General features: G+C 50.1%; 1 protein-coding gene across 5 annotated transcripts in view; it reads left to right on the top strand.

Moving 5' to 3' along the window:
* Positions 1-296: 296 nt before the first annotated feature.
* AMBRA1 (autophagy and beclin 1 regulator 1) overlaps positions 297-6000 on the top strand; it is a gene marked incomplete at its 3' end in the record, with an annotated part of 120294 nt that continues 114590 nt past the window's right edge. Inside the window, 1 exon segment of one of the 5 annotated variants that reach the window (XM_056527654.1) lies at positions 297-614. 5 annotated transcript variants of the gene reach the window in all.

The raw sequence follows: 6000 nt of genomic DNA, 5'->3' as shown, positions 1-6000 counted from the left end.
CACTCCAGTGTTCCCCAACCAGGGTGCCTCCAGCTGTTGCAAAACTACAACTCCCAGAATGCTGAGAGTTGCAGTTTTGCAACAGGTTGTTAGGACATGTTGGGAGTTTTAGTTTTGCAACAGCTGGAGGCACATTGGTTGGAAAACGCTGCCCTATCTTCACCAGGATCCAGCCCAGTATGTGTCATAGACCTGCACCCCCACAGTCACTAACTAAACCGAAGATCCCCCCATATGTCTACAGCTCCGCTGCTCTGCGCTCCATTAATAAGCCTGCGGCTGATGACACCGCTCGGCGCTCCATTACTCCGGCCTGGACCAGACGCCGCCCTCTGATTGGCTCAGTTTGATCCTAGTTGGCTTCCCCATCGATTCGCTCGGGCATCCGGTACTTTCGGCTTGCAGCTGCTTCGGTCTGGCGGCCGCCATTGTCCCGGATGGTCGCTGTGCACGGTTTTTGCCTGTATAGAACGATTCCCTTACACCCTCCGCCGTCCGTACGAGGCCCAGGATTCCTCCCGTAACCCGAAGCGGGGACACAGAGCGGCCTGCCGGGCCCGGGACTCACCGCGATCACCCAGGCCGGAGCCAGTAAGGCCTGCACCGCCCGAGAGGTGACTGATCCCGGGGCTTGTACCGGGCACGGGTGACGTGTGGCTGCCGTGTGTGTGGCTGGTGGGGGATCGCGTGTTATTCTTGGCCACACGTTCACATTACATGTAGTGACTGCTGTATACAGGGTCCGGGGCTCTGCACAGGTGGCCCCGGTATAGTAACTGTCACATGTAGTGGTGATCACTTTGCCATGGTAACCGTTGCGACAGTTGTGTTTTTATATTACCGGTCTGTAGACTGTCATCTATTTATCATGTCTTGCGCCATTGTTTTCTACTTACGTACAGCGAAAGTCAACTTAAAATTGTCGATTTTACGGTACCTCAGATTACGCGTTCTACCATTTTTTTTTCCGTATGCGACTTGTCTGACATTCTAGATATTAAAGAATCGAAGTCAGGTATCGCCTTACGTACGGCGGGAGCCATGAGGACCAATTTTGAAGTTGTCGCTTTTACGGCTCCTTCTACGCGCTCTATGTCTTTTTATTTATTTATTCATTTTTATACGACTTAGATTTTAAGGAATAGAAATTGTGTATCACCAGTACGTATGGCGAGAGCCGGGAGGATCAGTTTTAAAAATGTGTCTTTTATGGGTACAATGCGTTTAATTTTATTATGTTTTTTTTCCGCATCTAGTTCAAAAAATAGAAATCGTGTATTGGCATTACATATGGCGAGAGCCTATTGGACCAATCTTTATGGCGGTAAAACTGTTGCCTTTACCGCTACTGGTGTGACATTTTGGAATATATATATATATATATATAATGTGTTGTTGCTTTGATATGTTTAACCCTTTTTTTTTTCCTATTAAGTACAAGATACTGCAACATTTTTTGATTTGCATCTATATATATATATTTTTTTATTTTTATTTTTTTTTTGTCTTCTTTACCATTTGCAAAAACTACGCTATATAGTGTTGAGCAGTGATTCCCAACCAGGGTGTCTCCAGGTGTTGCAAAACTACAACTCCCAGCATGCTCTGATCCAGCTCTGCAGCTGCCCCAAACGAAAACTACAACTTCCAGCATGTTTGACTATATACTCCAGCTGTTGCAAAACTACAACTCCCAGCATTCCCAGACAGCCAACAGCTGTTGGTCTGTATAGTATAGACATGTGTTTCCCAACCAGGGGTGCCTCCAGCTGTTGCAAAACTACAACTCCCAGCATTCCCAGACAGCCAGCAGCTGTTGGTCTGTATAGTATAGACATGTGTTTCCCAACCAGCGGTGCCTCCAGCTGTTGCAAAACTACAACTCCCAGCATGCCCGGACAGCCAACGGCTGTCCGGGCATGCTGGGAGTTGTAGTTTTGCAACAGCTGGAGGCACCCTGGTTGGGAAACACTGGGATAGGGGACAAGGAGCTGATCGTGAGGGGTCTGATTGCTGGGGCCCCCTGTGATCACTGTGCGGGCTGTGTTATCTACTGGTAGACTGCACGTGCTCCATTCATTTCTATGGGAGTTCCGAATTAAAGAGGTACTCTAGCCTTTTATCACTTATAATGGAGAAGTGTCTTACAGGACCCCATCTCAGCTGGTGATTGGCTTAGTGAGCTGTCCCGTACGATCGTCTCGAAAGGTGGTGGCCAGAGTGCGCCGAGGACCAGTCCCAGTGATCGGACAATTATCACCCTATGCACATGGGGGGGGATCCGACCACTAGACTTGAGATAAATGAAGGGTGGTCCCTCTCTCTCCAGCGCTCCCATAGAAAGGCATGGAGAGGCCTTGTTGACCACGCAGGGATGTTCAGGAGATGGCTCCTGTGGATTGGTTCCTCGGGAGTTTCGGTTCCTTTAATACAGATGCCGTTTGTTTACCGTAAAGCAGAATCCATTCCCAGTATAAAAAAAATTTAACAATGGTGGTTTCCAATCTACAAAAAACAGCGATGTACTTACCCATCTCTGCATTGTGTCTGTGTTTCGTCCAACATGGCAGCCATGGTGGCGTGTTGTAGGATATATACGTGACGGTTGGGTCGTGATGGGTAGTATACCGGTTCCTACCGAATACCGGTGTGATTTTTTTCTTTTACGATATGAATTTTTCACATACCGCATTACCGTTTCCATAGCAACCAACTCCAATGTGTGATGGCCTAGAGAAATGTCCGGCCGCCCAGCGTCTCTGGGAAGTGTAGTCCGAGCCGCACTGAACTGACTGTGAGGAGCTGGGAGGGGACTACATCTCCTGGCGGGCACGTGACTTCCGGGCGGGCGCGGGGAAACTCGAGCACAACTGCTGAGACATGGAGGAGAGTTATCGGGTGGCCTGATCGAGACCCCGGGTACCATGGTGAGGACCCCCCGGCCACCTGATACTATACTGAGGACCCCACACACAAAATACCTGAAATACCGTGAAACCGCCATAATTTAGAAAAATACAGTGATATACATTTTTGGTTAAACCGCCCAGCACTACGGCTGGGGTGACAGGTTGATGACGGAACATCGCGGCCGGTATGTGACCACGTGGAGCAGCGTTGTAGCATTTCATGCCAATGGGCAGAGATTTGGTGCGGATTGTGACAAAATAAAATAAAAAAAGATAAAAAATAAATAAATAAATTTTAGTTATTGTCCCGATGAATGCTGGGCGTTAGTGGCCCTAAATTCGTTGTTGGTCGGCCGCTGTGTATGAGGAAGACGTGCAGCCGACAGTGGAGGAAGTGAAGGGTCTCGCGAATGATCGCGTCGTCTGTCCTGACTGCAGGTTTGAGATTTATCAAAACCTGTGCTGAGGAAAAGTTGGCCAGTTGCCCATAGCAACCAATCATGTCGTTTCTTTCATTTTTTTTTTTTTTTAAAAGGCCTCTGAAAAATGAAACGAGCGATCTGGTTGCTATGGGCAACTGCACCACTCTGCCTCTACAGAGGTTTTGATAAAACACAGCCTCAAATCTGCAGCTTCAAATATGTGCCGGATACTGTACGTGTGAATACACCATTAGGGCACGGTCACACGGCTGCGGCCTTGCAGCTCTGTATGTCCGCTCGTAGTGGCGGGTTACCCGCTGTATTGTGCCGCTATGAGCGGACACAGAGCTACCTGGCTGCAGCTAGGAGCTCGCTCTGTCGTCCCTCTTGTGACAGCCGTCGGCGCATCCGCAGCGTGAAATAGGTTGCGGATGCACCCTGTGTGACCCTGCTCTTAAAGGGGTCTTCCGCCCCTAGACATCTTATCCGCTATCCACAAGATAGGGGATAAGATATCTGTTTGCGGGCGTCTCGGCGCTGGGGACCCCCGCGAACTCAGTTGCGGCACCCCAGACATCCGGTGCACGGAGCGAACTTCTCTCTGTGTCGAATGACTGGCGGGGTGGAGGCTCATGATGTCACGGTCACGCCCCGTTCGTGACATCGCGGCCATGCCCCCTCAATGCAAGTCTATGGGAGGGGGCGTGACGGTGACTCCACGAGCCTCCTGCACTGCACCTGACGCTCTAACGAACGCCAGGTGCAGCAGGGAGATCGCAGGGGTCCCCAGCAGCGGGATCCTCACGATCAGACATCTTATCCCCTTTGGATAGGGGATAACATGTCTGGGGGCGGAGTACCCCTTTAAGGGCATAGTCCAGAGAAATTGTCTTTTTTTATTTTATTTTTTAATATAAACATCTGGTCAGGGAAGGGGGTAAGTAAAGACAACGGGGAAGATTTATCAAAACCTGTGCAGAGGTAAAGTGGTGCAGTTGCCCATAGCAACCAATCAGATTGCTTCTTTGGTTTTTCACAGGCCTTTTGAAAGATGGAGGAAGCAATCTGGTTGCTATGGGCAACTGCACCACTCTTCCTCTGCACAGGTTTATGTACATGTCCCCTCAGTAACGCTCTCGTCTTTCTCGCTCCTGCGCAGAGGGGAGCTCTGTTATACCGGCGGCACAAGTGTGTCTGTGTGTGTGTCTCTCTTTGTGAACAAGTTATCCAGCCTTAGTGCCCTTTAACAGAAGCCAACCCTGTTCCCTGTATGAGCGGCCATCTTGTAGTTAAAAAAAAAAAAATATTGTGTCGTGTCAAGTTTTGATCAGTCGGGAGACCCCCCACTCATCAGGAGAATGAGCCAGAAGAAGGGCACAGTAGCTTCCCTCCACGGCTCCGTTTAAAAGTCTATGGGGGCCATTCTTCTGATGGGTGGGGGTCTCAACACTGAGACCCAGAATGATTTAAACTTTTGATATTGTGTGTTTTTTAAAGGGGTATTCCAGGAATTTTTTTTATTTGACTGTGCTACAGGGGCTGTAAAGTTAGTGTAGTTCATAATATAGTGTCTGTACCTGTGTGTGATGGTTTTCCCACAATTCTTCTGTGATTTTCGCTGGAGATGAGCGAACTTACAGGAAATTCCATTCTGTCACAAACTTCTCGGCTCGGCAGTTGATGACTTTTCCTGCATAAATTAGTTCAGCTTTCAGGTGCTCCCATGGGCTGGAAAAGGTGGATCCTAGGAGACTCTTTCCTAGGACTGTATCCACCTTTTCCAGCCCACCGGAGCACCTGAAGGCTGAACTAATTTATGCAGTAAAAGTCATCTACTGCCGAGCCGAGAAGTTCGTGCCGAATCGAATTTACTGTAAGTTCGCTCATCTCTAATTTTCGCCCCAGTATTTATTTTTATTTTTAACAGCATACAAAATGACCCAGGTCTCTGGATTTCCCTGGTTGCAGTGCGTCGAGGCCTGACATCACTAGTCAGGTGATCAGAGGGAGCCTGTCCTGCTTCAATGGGTGGAGCGACCGATGGGTGGGAGAGAGTTCATTTTGCAACAGCTGTAGGCACCCTGACGTGCGAGGGGCGCTCAGTGATCGGCGAGACTGGCTTCCAGAGGTGCGAGGGGCGCTCAGTGATCGGCGAGACTGGCTTCCAGAGGTGCGAGGGGCGCTCAGTGATCGGTGAGACTGGCTTCCAGAGGGTGCGAGGGGCGCTCAGTGATAGGCGAGACTGGCTTCCAGAGGGTGCGAGGGGCGCTCAGTGATAGGCTAGACTGGCTTCCAGAGGGTGCGAGGGGCGCTCAGTGATAGGCGAGACTGGCTTCCAGAGGGTGCGAGGGGCGCTCAGTGATAGGCGAGACTGGGTTCCAGAGGTGCGAGGGGCGCTCAGTGATAGGCGAGACTGGGTTCCAGAGGTGCGAGGGGCGCTCAGTGATAGGCGAGACTGGGTTCCAGAGGTGCGAGGGGCGCTCAGTGATAGGCGAGACTGGCGTCCAGAAGTGCGTGGGGCGCTCAGAAGCGACAGAGTTGCCTCAGAGCGCCTCACGCATGTCTGGAAGCCATTTCCACCAGTCAATCTACATAGAAGCTTCAGGTCGCAGTCCTAGCGGTGAGTACAGGATACAGAATTGACTTTGTATCTTATTTGCTGCAGTTTA

Source organism: Hyla sarda, chromosome 6 (assembly GCF_029499605.1).
Source record: "Hyla sarda isolate aHylSar1 chromosome 6, aHylSar1.hap1, whole genome shotgun sequence".
NCBI lineage: Eukaryota > Metazoa > Chordata > Amphibia > Anura > Hylidae > Hyla > Hyla sarda.
The sequence above is the reverse complement of the archived record's forward strand: the minus strand, read 5'-3'. Positions and strand labels throughout refer to the sequence as shown.